Source organism: Carlito syrichta, unplaced genomic scaffold, assembly GCF_000164805.1.
Source record: "Carlito syrichta isolate Samal-C Ts95f unplaced genomic scaffold, Tarsius_syrichta-2.0.1 Scaffold294881, whole genome shotgun sequence".
NCBI lineage: Eukaryota > Metazoa > Chordata > Mammalia > Primates > Tarsiidae > Carlito > Carlito syrichta.
Genome location: NW_007238977.1, coordinates 273,480 through 287,945, shown reverse-complemented (window position 1 = coordinate 287,945; position 14,466 = coordinate 273,480).

The window sequence follows — 14,466 nt, the reverse complement described above, 5'->3', positions numbered from 1 at the left end:
TTCTGCAAACCCTCCAATCCTGGATTAGAATTTCATGAAGTTGGCTTACAGAAACTGTAACTATTCAGTGTTTCTCGCTGTCTCCTTTCTTTATCAACATTTGTTACTGATGTCCAGAACAATGGCATTGACCACCATTATTACTCCTGCATTTTACTTCCCTTAAACATCACGGCATACCTATAAACATAAAGATGCTTATTGGAAAAAGGCACTTTTTTGTGTGCTTATTGAGAGACTGATATAAACATGTATTTTATGAGCAGGGATAGAAACTCAGCGAAGTTCACTAATATAGTGACTGATCTAGTATCCAATTCTAAGCTCTGAAATTCCCGGGGTGGTATCTTTGCCTTTTTGACAGACTGCAGTAGCTTATAAGGAAGACTGGGCTCTAAGAAGTTCAGGACTCTAAGGAATTACTGCTCTCTGCTCTGATTCTGGCATCTCACAGCTCTGTGGACCGGGAGTAGTCCCTTATCTTCTGTTTTCCTTAGATTCCTTACTTTAAAATGGACGTAAACAATATTTGTTATACTGAGTCACAAGGCTGTCCTGGCTATTAAGTTAAATAACATACATAGATATGTTTTGAAGATGGCATAAATCTAAACAACAGTGAAATATTATTATCATCATGGCAGTTTAAAATCACTGTTTTAGCTGTATATTAAGTTTGACAAGGAATCTAATTTTTCCTCTTCTAGGAAGTACTGGGTCTTCCATGATTTCCTCATTTTCCCCCTAGGAAGTACTGGGTCTTCCATGATGAATGTGTCCCTGCACTATAGACCTCTCAATTTGCACTGATCTCACAAGGACCCACCATAAGGTACAAGGAGAAACAGAGAAAGGAAAAGTGTTATGGAAGTTAAGTTTTGTCGATTGCCGAAAGGAGGCTTGTTTTAAAACAAATGAAAACTCTCTTCCCATAGAAAAATATCAGAATCAATATTTGTTATTAATTTTTCTAAAATTTTAACCATTGAACTTGGCAACATGAAATAATGCTAACAATTTTTTTTACAAAAACATTGCTTTCAAACACAGACGTGAATTAATCCAGGATCCTTTAATAATTCCAGAAATCTCATAAGATCCAATACAGAATGAATCCATTAAGAACACCTCACCAGCAGTCCTCTGACACATTGAGAACTTGGCCACTAACAGACAGTATAGTAAACAAGCCATTCACAAAACAACACTGAACTTACCGATACATCCTGGATCAGAGGAGGAATATAATCCTGTAGGTCTGTACCCACCGAACTTGACTTTCTAATCAGCTACACAACATCTCTAGATATATTAGAAGTCTACGGCTTGAAGACATAAGGAAACAAATTGCAAGTAGTTGAAATGAAACTAGTTTGACAAGTTTAAACAGAGAAGCCTCAACCCATAGAATAGCTTGAAGAAAACAGCCAGAGACAGCATAGTCCCAACAAGAAAGTCATATATATATTTTTTTGGTATTGACAAATTTTGTTACAGGAGAAGAAGCTGGTTGCAGGGATTTGAATGAGAAATATTTTAGAAATGCTCTAGGATGAAGAGTTTAAAGAAGATTATTGGTAGGTATACAAATATCTTAAAGAAACTTTCACATAAAAGCTCTCAATAAAAACAATCAGATCTACTTAAAACCTGAGCATATAATATGACTTAAGAAATATTCCTTAAATTCTTGTTGAACAACAGGTATCTCCAAGTTTTACAAGGGTATAGTGAATTTATCAGCACATAACAGCTTGTTTTTTAAAAATATCTACTTCCGAGAATATAGACTAATTAATTAATTCCAAACCAGATTTTTGCAAAATGACTTAATGTAATAAACATATATAGAAAGATATTTATCAGAATGAAGAAAACCAAAAGAATAGAAACAAATATTTCCAATTAGAAAGACAATGTGTGAATGAATACATGCTTTTTGTAATTACTGAAATCTTAGAAATAAGACTGAAGCCTTCTTTGATCGAGTCTTAATCTTGGTCCCTTTTTTTCTCCTCAGAAACAACTAGTGTTATTGGGGTCTCTCTTTCCTTAGAACATTCTCTCTCTCTCTCTCTCTCTCTCTCTCTCTCTCTCTCTCTCTCTCACACACACACACACATTTCCACAGAAAAGTAAATATGCATCTTAATTAAAAAGTATTGATATTGCATATGCTCGTATGTGATTTCTTCTTTTTTCACTTAATATTTTCAAGATCTTTCCATTTTGTAAGGCAGATTTTCTTTTTTAAAATTTTTATTTTAAAGACGTGAGGGATTTTCTTTATTTTTTTTAACAGTTGAGGAATAAAAATATTTGTTGTACCTTTGGTTATGCTCTTGGTTACACAACCAAATGATACCTCTTTACAGGGAAGCATTACTTTAAATAAAAGTTTTCTGCAGTCATTGAACTTAGGGAAAGTACATTTACATGGTCTTCTTAGACAGTACAGCAGAGAGTTTTAAGTATATAAACTCTCTAGAGTCAGAGTGCCAGGACTCAAATATCAGCAGTTTTCCATGTCTGTAAAATGGGTATAATACTAGTAATTACCTTGTAGGGTTTTTGTGAAATGTAAATTAGTTAATACTGCATATCTAAATGTTTAGAATAGTGCCTTGTGCAATGGAAGCACTTCAGAAACATTTGGTATTAGTACATTGACATAGGTTTTCATACCTAATATTTAACACAGAAAAGTTTTGTAGAGGTAATTCTGTTGACCTACATAAGAAACACACATAGTTACATTTTTTTCTTTCCCTTTCATTTTTTCCTCTCCTTTTTTCTTGGCACAGAGTTTCATGAAATAGTGAAAAGGGAATGGATTTGTAATAGAATTCTGACTCTCTGCTAGGTATGTGAATTTGAGCAGATTCATTAAGCCCTTTGAGCATAATTTTTCCCCTATGTAGAACGAGTTAATACTTTCTATGTGCAGAACTTTTGTGATAATTAAATGTGAAACTCTCTAGCACATTGCCTGGTGAAAACAACAGCTTCCGTGTGGGTGGACAGAGGCCTGGTCCACAGAGCTCCAACTTTGAAGGGAGACACATCTATCTACAAATCCTGGCTTTACCATGCAGCTGCTGCTTGGCCCTTCTGTGCCACAGCTTCCTCATCTGCAAATAGAATTAATAATAGCTTTTCAGACTATTGTGGGAATTCAATAAAACAACACATGTAAAATGCCCTCTCACAGTCTCTGTTTCAAACAACATTTGAATTGTGGACCATTTTAAGATAAAATGGTGGCTTCTCTGACCGTCATGGCAGAACATCATAAGAACTTTGCTTAGAACTTCTCTATTGGCCTGATGTCATTCGGCTCCTTAGCTTTCTGGGACTTTGGTTACAGGAGGGTAGAAGACTAAATATCTGAATATTGGCGTAAATTCCAGAATTGGAAGTGGGAGCTTGATAAACTACAGACCAACTGAAGGCAAGATGACATGGCGAACAAGAAACACACAGCGAACAAAGAAACACTTTGAAAGGGAACTAGAATCAAATTTCTGCCTTCCACTAATTACAGCTTTAATTTACTAAACTTTCTGAACTTAATGTTCTTTCTCTAAGAATAGTAATATATGTACAAATTAAATAAGAGTACCTGAAAGGCATTATGCTGAAAGAAGCCAGACTCAAATGTTTACATATTGCATAATTCCACTTATGTGACATTCTAAAAAGGCAAAGCTGCAGGAAAAAAACAAGATTAGAGGCTGCTGGAGTTTGGTGATGGCAAAGAGGGGTTTTCTTCAACAAAATTTTTAGGGTGATGAAAATGTTCTATATTTTGTGGTATTGGTTATAAGGCTGAACGTACATCAAAACTCACAGCACAACTCGCTAAAAGGGGTGTTACTTTATAAATTATACCTCAATATAAGTATATACTATATATATTAAATATAGAAAAACAATTAAATGAAATCATAATTGCTGCAAATAAACAGTATGTATCAAAGGCCAGCCAGCTCCATCCAGGCTTTACATGCATTGTCTTATTTAATACTTCATAACAACCCTTTGGAAGAGGAATTAACCTAATTTTACAAAAATGGAAACAGGCTCACAGATATAATACCATTTCTCTAATCTCATATCTGTACATGATAGAGGTGGTTGTTTCTCTCCAGGTCTCACTGAATCCAAAGGTACTTCTCTTTATCAATTATAATTACTATATGAATGATGCTTGATACAAAGCTAGCTCTCAAAAAATAATCATTCTCCCCCCCATCACTAGCTGACTACTAGTCAAAGGTGGGCAATATCAGCTCTTGGATACTATTTTAGTTATCTTTCATGTTGTGCCACCTTAAACAACTACAATGTCCCAATCTAATTTCTCAGATGTGATGGAAACAAAGATATAAACTATTATAACTGTCAACAATCACATTTTTAGAATGAATGTAATTATTTTTTATTTCACTGAAGACATCTGTTTGGATAGATCTTAACAATTCATGATATCTATAAATTACATGAAGTTGTTTATGCCCAAATCTGTTCATATAGTAGAAATTTACTGCTGAAAATTATCCTTAAAATGTTTAAATTGTCAATGTAATTTAAATAGACATGATTTTTCTTTGCTATTGTCTCATAACAGATATCCTCCTAGAACAACAAATTATATTTGTTAATTTTTTGAGGGAAGAGATGCCACAATGGAACCATGTTTTCCAGCTGGGTTTTATTCTGAAGCTAAATACATACAACAAATCACATCAAAGCAGTTCTGGTCGCAGCAGGCAGGGTGTCCCTGGAATCTCATTAACTCAGTATCTCTGTGTCTCCTGAGATATGGTCCCAGTGAAAGCTACTATCCTAGAAGTTTCAGGAAGAGCCAGTATTCCCTGTTCATACAAAAGAAAGGCTATATCTTAGATAATGATCTAAGAGTATCATAGGCATAGCTGTCATAGTGTCTACACTTTTAATGAAGTGGAACAAAAATTAGTAATGTGTTAATGTGCTTATTACAGTAAAATTGCCTGTTAGTGCAGTTAGTTTCAAGCACTTGTTATAAATATGAGAATTTATTTAAATAGAAAGATTAATTTTAAAACCTCTCTCTACTGTCTGCAGCTCTGAGAGATAAAATCATGTTGGTTATTTTGCATAGAATACTAGAGTAATTCTTTACAGCTTACTCTAATAACCTTGAGAAATTTATTCAAACTGAGAAAACTTCTTTGCTTCTTTCAACAATTAAATATAGAGATGGATCATTGATTCTGGTCTAATCTGAAGAAAATGCCCTGGGATATAATTTGAAAGTGACTTGGAACATGGTATGTGTTGTTACAGAATTTCTGGGTCATGGGGCATACATGTACAGAATTTGACTAAAATGGGCTGCTACCACCAGCATTCTGTGAAAGTTCTACATCTTTGCCTACACTTGATGTTATTCCACTTGTTTATTAGGTGTAAAGTCATGCTTTACTTTTGTTTTAATTGTGTTTCTTAATATTAATCATTTACACATTTCTTTATATGCTTGCTAGCGTTTAGTTTTTTTCTCTTTGTATATTGCCTTTTTCTATCTTTTGCCTGTATTTCTACAGAGATAACTACATTCCTTATTGATTTTATATATTCTAGATATCACTACCTTGCCCATTTTAAATATCTTCTTTGGTCCTATTTATAGTGTTAGTAACATAGTAGAATCAGTCAATAGTCAAATATACCTTTTTTTCCTTACCCTTAATACTTTTTATGCTCTGCTTTAACAATCTGTTTCTTATCTTACGTTGTAAATCATTTTCCCTTTTTTTGTATTAACATGGTCATTTTTCTCCCTTCCCACTTAGGGGTCTATCCATTTTTGGAGTCTATGTTTGTGTATAGTTTTAGTCAAGGAACAGTGGTTGTGGTGCATGGAAATATGCCTCTCAGATCTCATGCTTCAGGGAATGTGTTTGGCAGGTGGCCCCACTTTTGTGCTATAGCCCATGGCTGCATTCACACTAAGGCCACATCTCCCATGCACTTGTTAAGGTAGGCACTTCTTGGGAAACATGGAGTTCCCCTGATGGGTAACTTTGACTTGAGGACCCTCCTCAAGTTTGGCAGAATTTTCTTGGCACTGCCATGGTGGAAATCTTCCTAGCCAACTCTTACTTCTTTCTCTACCACACAAGGGTCAGATCCACATTGCACTCTGAACTGTCTCTCTAACTCCAACAAGCACTTCCCTAATAAGTTTCTTACACTTCAGATTCCATCTCAGAGTCTGAAAGAATGTTCTCAGAAAATTTAAGGCTGACTACCTCAGTTTACCGCCTGTTGGACAAATAAGACACCATCCCGAGAGGCTGTGGGACAGAGATAATCACAAGTGACAGCTGCATTGTTACAGATTTCACTAGCAGTGACCTGAGAAAACTTCCTAGTGCTTCCTAGTGGAGGAGATACCATAGTGGGGGGTGAGGTTCAGTCAGTGGACCGAGGTGGTGGGGGAAAGAATGCTTTTTACAAAGACAGTGGAGTTGGGTAGTTATTGTTAAATTGCATTGTTGTCCTGCATAAGGAGAGGGAGAAACTGAGATCCATTTAGAATCAGTTAAAGGCTAAGCATGAAAATCAGTTACAAAAAAGCATGTGTCTCCCATCAAAAAGAGTAGACACAACTAAGCAACAGTGTAAAGATCTAATAGTTAAGATTCCCAGTGTTCAAATGCTTAGTCAAAGACCTGTTGTGCTTGGGTTAAGGCCCTGGTTGGGAAAATCAAAGACCTTGAAACATAAGATGGGACAACTGGATGAATGTCCTTGAAGAGATTGGTTCTCCCTGAACTGTCAGAGAGATATATAGACAATAGAAATACAGATATAGTCTTTTTCTTCCTGGTAAGAGGGAGCCCCTCTCTGATGCTGAAAGATGCTACAGAGTCTTTTCTCCCACAAGGCAACAGGTACCTTCTCAAGTGATATCCTCACCTCCTCACCAGACAATCAAGCCTGTAGCTCAGCTAGTAACAGACTGGGTTGGATAAGAGAGGAGCAGAGACTACGCACTGAAGGAATTATAATAATTAGTGTACTGGTTCCTGACTTTGAGTTTTGAGTGTTTGATCAAGGAGGGCTGAATGGCAGAGTCAATAAATAAGAATTCCTTATCTTAAGGCACTTTCTCAAGATATAGTATTTAACATCCTAGCAAGGACCCAAGAAGATCAGGCAAGTATGTGGTTAGAGTGCTTAGCAGCCTGAAGGAAGTGATATCTAAGGCAGAATAAAGGTGAAATGTCTCAGTTGCCCTGGAAGACAGTGAAGAAAGAAAAGAAGAGGTTGGAGGAAGTGAACACATTGGAATGGGATATATTATAAGGCCAGAGACCCATCAGGGGATATATTTCATGGAAAATATAGGCTAAGCATGAAAATCAGAGCCATATACCATATACCAAAACCATTAGGATTGAGCTGGTGAGTGGGGCTTGAGAATAAATAAAATGTTAAATGATTGCTGTCTGCTGCAGGTGAGGGCTGACACCAGGAGAAGCAGCACAGAGCTGGGATCACCACGGAGATGATGGAGTCCTGAAGTAATAGAGGCCAAGTTGCAGTGATTAGCTACCCAAGCCGGGAACCCACAATGAGCTTTAACAATGACAATGTTGGAGGGACAGACAAGGACACCTGAACCACAGAGAATTGTGGGAATGGTTCAAAGAGCAGAATGTCTTTAAGGGAAAATATAAAGACATCCAACCAGAGTGCTGATCAACATCAACAACCAAAAATAAATAAAAAGTAAAAGAAAGGAAGGGAAAAGGCACAAATGGAAGAACAAGGGCTCTGGGTGATCACCCCAACAGAAAGTTATGATCCCTTGCTATTCCCAGACATGAGGCAGTTGTCAGATCCAGAACCCTTTGGCTAAAGAAGTAGCTTGGAGAAAGGATCTTGCTCATCATATTGATGATTTCCTCGGTGCTTCCCCAAAGGGACTTCTAGCCATTTATTTCCTGGGTGACTATGAAAAGGCAAGGATATTTCAAGAACTCTTAGAAATAGGATCTGAGTCGATACATGTAGTGGCTCCTCTGATAGTGTGGGGATTTCTAGGGATCCGGTGTGCACTGGATATGAGATTCCAGGTCTGTAGTTCCTTTCTTTTGATACTTTAAACATACTATCATGGCCATCTTATTTCCAGTATTGCTGCTGAGAAGACTAATGCCATCTGATTATTGTTCCCTGGTAGGTGTGCTGCTCTTTCTCTCTGGTAGTTTTTATGTTTTTACTTTGATATTTTAAGATCCACTTTAATGTATCTTGGTATAGATTTTTCCTTATTTCTCCTGATTGGAATGCTATAATCCTTTTTATATAAAATTTTTTCTTGTTTATTTAGTTATAAAAATCTTACCTTCATTATTTTTTCAAACGTTTCCCCATCTTCATTTTTTAATTGTTTCTCTATGTGTGAATCTTGTAATTGAGACATTGGCGTTTCTATTTCTAATATCTCCACAATTTTTAAAACTTTTTACAAAAATTCTTTTCTTCTGCCTTTATGAAAGCATTTCTCAATTTTAAAAAAAATTTTAATTTTGAGGATGTGGGATACAGTTCAGGGTTAGGTATACAAATGTTCACTATGCAGGTACCCTTGTTGATGAGGTGTGTCTCCCCACCCCTGGCAGTTTTCCACTACTGCCAATCCCTTTCTTATAGTATTACGATAATTATTCAAGGTCCACTTATGAGAACATATGGTACTTAGTTCTTTGTTTCTGTAATAGATAACTCAGTATTAAGTCCAGATTCTAAGTCCAACCAAGTTGCTGTGAAGTTCTTAATTTTGTCCTTCATTATGGCTGCATAGTATTCCATCATGTATATGTACCACATTTTTTTATCCAGTCCTCTTTCTATGAGCAGCACAGTTGGTTCCATGTTCTTGCTACTGTGAATAATGCTGCAACAAACATGCATGTGCAGATAACTTTTCTGTAGAGTGATTTGAGTTCCACCAGGCATATTCCCAGTAGGGGATTGTGGGGTAATATGGAAGGTCGATTTTTAGATATTTTAGGAATTGCCAAACTGTTTTCCGCAGAGGTTGCATTCTTCAACTTGAACTTTCAACTCATTAATTTACTTTTCAGGTGCCACTATCATACTATTTATTAATAATCACTATCATGATTATTTATTATCATTAACTGTGCCTTTGTACTTTAACTCATATTTTTCAGTTCTACTATTTTCATTTTGCTCTCTTTTCTTGTTTCAGATAATTAATGTGAGCAATGACAAATAGTTTGTATTTTCCCTTATTTCTTTATATCATGTTTGTTTTACAGTCTTTGTCTATTCTGCTGCTGCTTCAGAGGTTATATGTTATTTCAACTTCTGAGGAAGTTGTACAATTCAATATCTACTAATTTTGGACTATGATTTTATGTTTCCCCAGGGACATGAGCTGCTTTATCTAGCAGAATGGAGTGCAGAAGGGCCAAAGCACAGGTCTTTGCCTGTGTCAGTCCAGGTTAGTTTAAGGGACAGGTTGGCCATGAATCCTAGGGGCCACAATAACAATTACTCTTCAGTGGAAATTTCACTGGTATATTTAAGAGTTGAACAGCACTAGGAGAAAGTAGTTTCCCATAGTTTTAAAGCACCAGCCCTTATGGTCTGGCTGGGTAAAGGTGAGAAGAGGATACGTGAAGGCAGCTGATTAGTGCTACCCTTTCCAGTTCAGCAGGCTCCCTCCCACCCCCTTACTTCCAAAATTGGTGGATGCTGAGACTAGTTTGTGGTGTGAAAAGAAAGTAAACATTGTCTCAAGGTGATGTAGGATGTTGGAGGGTGCAAGAGAAAAGATTAAAAAGCTTTTGTTTTAGTTGTTCTCTCATTCTACTCTAGGCTTCAGCCACCTATGCTTCCCACGCTTCAGTTCAAGACAGCCTCAGTTTCTCAGTTCTCACCTGAAACCATATTTACTTCTTCTATAGTTTGGGGTTGATTTGAAGGAGGGAGCCAGTGTCCTGTGCTAGTTCACCATTTTGGCAGAAACAAAAGTCCATTAATATATATGTATACATACACACACATATACACAAAACATGCATATACACACATACACACACAGCTGTGCACTTACCAAATGGTCCCATTTTGAAACAAAAGTGGGCAAATTGCTTATACATGAATAGATCTATTTATTTCTGTTTGTATAAACAGGAGGAACCATGTAAAAGAATTTGCAAAAGTTTGTATAAACTTTGATTTGCTTAGGAGAAAATCAGGAAGTGATTGCTAGATTTTTCTTTGAATTACTTTATATTGGGGGACAGATCATGTAACTTTATAGCTTGAAGTGAAATTGCAATTCACCCTGAAGCAATATGGGAGTGGTATCTACATATACCACTTTTGACTCCTCCAAAACTTAACTACTAATAACCTACTGTTGACTGTATAACTTATAGATAGCATAGTCTATTGACATGTTTTTTGTCTGTCACATATATCACATAATGTACTATAATAAAGTAAGCTAAAGAAAAGAAAATGTTACTAAGAGAATCACAAGGAAGAGAAAATATATTTATATTCATAAGTGGAAAGTGGAAGTGGTTCATCATAAAGGTCTTCCTCATCATTTTCACATTGAGTAGCCTGTAGCCTGAGGAGGAGGAAGAGGAGGAGTTGGTCTTGATGTCTCAGGGATGGCAGGAGTGGAGAAAATCTGCATATAAGTGAACCCATGCACTTGAACAACTTGTGTTGTTCAAGGGTTAATGGTACAAAAACTATACTCATTGAAAATAACATGGAACAGCAGATGGCAGCATAATAACACACTTGGTCTAAGTTTTTTGACCTTCCTGCACACAGTGCAGGTCATGGTGACCTGCTGTGTTCACATTTCCTGGATTTAACTGCAATAGAATGACATTAATAGATTGTACAATACAATTCTTGTTTTGTTTGGGTTGGCTGCTTACTTAAATGATCATTTGTTGTTTTTACCCTGTGTGACTAAATCACTCTGATGCGCATTTTAGTTATTTTTTTTGCTTGGTTGCCATTCATGTATCTTTCTGGGTTATAAGAAATACACCATTGGTGTAAAAAAAATAAAAAACTTTTTTTGATCCTTTAAAGTGGAGAGGTTCTGGCATTTTTTTTTTCTGAAGCAAATTGAAAGACCAATTCTGATCACTTCGATCTTACTTGTAGTTCTCTGATGGGCCCCTTTGCACAAGTGGCCACTGTCACTACAGAGCCTAAAAACAATTGTGCTACACCTGGCCAACCACATGCTCCAAATAGTCTGCTACATTCAGTAGCAGTTATCAAAAACATTTTTATCTCTTTATGTGGTCTTGAGAGTGGGAACTTAATTTCATATACAATTGTATATTCAGCATCTAGAATACTCAATACTTGACACATAGGGGTTCAAAAAACACTTGTTAGATGAAAGAATTGTTCATTATGTAAATAAGTTCCTAGAATGCTCTAGGTCAGTGACATGCAGTAGAACTTTCTGATATGATAAAAATGTTCAATCTTCATGCTGCCCAAGATGGTAGCCACATGTGACTAATTTGTGCTTGAAATGTGATTATTATGACACTAATGACTAAATGTGATTAACATAAGGAAATGAATTTTTAATTTGCTTAATTTTCATTTATTTAAGTTTAGATAGGCTCATCTGGTTAGTGGCTACCGTATTGGATAGTGTAGCTTTTAGTGCATGGTGATATTATGCAATTTTCTATTCTCTTCTCTTCTGTGTTAATGGGTGATGATGTGCTAAGCCCTTCTGCCTCAGCTGAATACATAAACCCTTTTCAAGAATGCATCCTGAAGGTATTACATAGAATATACTAGGTACAATTATTCAGGAGTCAGGCATTTGATGGACTCCTTGCCGTATATCTTTTCATGTATATATATGTATTTATTTATGAATTATTTTCCTGTAGCAGCTTATCTTTCAAACAGCCTTGTTTCTTCAACTTCTTCCAACCAGTTTCGGTTTCCAAATGAAATTAATTTGACTAGGATTGTATGGATGTAAATGTATTCATAAACTTTTTTTTTTTTAACATTTTCAATGCACCACCATTATGAAAAGATAGAGAAGAAAAATATTTCCAAACTCAAGTAAGGAAACTGTGAGTGCATGATGTTTAACAGTGACTTTTCCCCTTGGATTTATGACCCTGTTGTGGTTTTTAACTGGGGGTGATTTTGCTCGCCAGGGGACAATTGGCAATGTCTAGAATAATTTTTGGTTGTTACAACTTAGTGGGAGGGTACTACTGGCATGTGGCATGTAGAGTTAAGGAATGTTGCCAAGCATTCTGCAATGCACAGAACAGTCTCTCCCTGCCCCTCATCAAATAATTATCTGTGTCAAAATGCCAAGCACCAAGGTTGAGAAATCTTACATTATAGTGATGATTCAAAGAGGATAAATTTCAGTTTATTACTATAAATATATGTTAACAGGTACAATATGTGGGTCAGAGAGGCTCTAACTTGACATAAAACCCCAAAGAAAATCTTGGCACAGAACTGATCTCATTAATTGAAATAATTGTAAAACGGAGATCAATAAAGGTTTAGACATACAGAACAAGTTTGAGTTTTGTTAAATACTAGTCTACAGTGGGGTACAGTACTTCAAAATGTACAATTAAATACATATAAAAATGACAATGTTGTAATAAATTAAACTATTCAAAGATGTTTTCTTCATTGTCTAAGTATTTTCTATAAATACGATTCTAAAAAAATGATGCAACTCATTTTTTAAAAACAAATTTAAATATTATACAATGAGGTTTTTGCCAAAATCTCATAGCAAATTGTTTATGAATGTCTAATTTTATATTGGTTTCTCATGGAAGATGTTTATTAATATCTAGTACAAATTGACTTCCCATTCTGCAGGTCTTTTAATTGTTGGTTGAAAATAAAACTTTAAATACATTAAAGGATAATAAAACAAAAATGAAAAATAGATTTACACAAAGATAGAAACTTCTCTCATTTTTAGAAATGGAGTTAAAAATAGCCTCTTCTCCCTGAGTCCTTGCTTCTTTTCATTTTATCTTAACAAAAATGCCAAGCAACTCTGCCTTTAGTTTCTGAGTCTCTAACGGGATTTTTTTTTTCTTTTTTCTTTTTTGAGTTGGAGTCTCACTCCATCACCCTGACTGGAGTGCAATGGAACCGTCCTGGCCACTGGAGCCTCGACCTGCTGGGCTCCGGCGATCCTTCCGCCTCAGCCTTCCAAGTAGCTGGAACTACAGGCACGCGCTACCACGCCTGGATAATTTTTGATTTGTAGAGATGAGGTCTCGCCAAGTTTCCCAGGCGGGTCTTGGACCCGCGGGCTCAGGCAATCCACTCGGTTAGGCCTCCCAAAGAGCTGGGATTACAGACTGAACCACCGAGCCCTGCCTCTAAGGGATCTTTAAAGCAGAAAACTGTGCTAAGCAATACAAGGAATGGGGACCCCCAAACTGGAATTTATTTTTTTTAAATTGTGTTTTTATTCTTGCATGTTTAAACTTAGTCACCTTCAAAGTACTCTCTGTTTGATGCAATATACGGATGGAGATGTTTTTCCACTACTCAAAACAGTTTTTGAACCCATCAATTTTGACACTTTTAATGCTTCTGCCGTTTTATGTTTCACCTCTTTCACATTGGCAAAATGTTTCTCTTTGAGGATTTTTTTTAAAAAGTATTTATTTATTATAGAGTTGTGGGGTGTAAGTGAGGATTTACTATGCAAGTAGGCTGCATGCATGTAAAGTTTCGGCTTCCATTTTTATCCACGGAAACAAACAAAAAAATGTTGTTCGAGGAGAGACTGGGTGAAAAGGGAGGGTGAGGCACAGGCTCATCATGATGCTTTTGGTTAAAAACTGTTGAACGCTCAGCCTGATGTGGGTAGGTATGTTCATAAATCACCTATCATGAAATGAACAAACTTGCTGAAAAAAATCTCCAAAAAAAATTCACTGAAGCTGAACTCAGTCTCTCACAACAATGTTAGTAGATAAACTGATGCTGATGGGTTCCTAAAACACTTGCCTAGTGGGGGAAGTCTGTACTACAAGAGACCTGCCCTCTAAAGAATAATTTCATTTTGGGGGGATGTCCCCCCTCTATTTCCAATTCTCCTGTTGTCTGACCCAAAGATTTATTTATTGTTCCCAAATAAACATCAGTATAATTTGTTTAAAGATATTAAAATCTGCACCACTGAGTGTAAATATATATGTCAACTTTTTTCAAGGTTGAAGAAGTTAAACTCACATCTCAGGGCAAAAGGAAATGGATTCACTGCAGTGGTATCTCTTAACTCTTAGTTTAAAGTCTAGTGACTCCTGCATTATTCGTGCTAGCACTGGCCAAAACTAAAAATCTTGACTAGACTAGTCTAGTGAACCT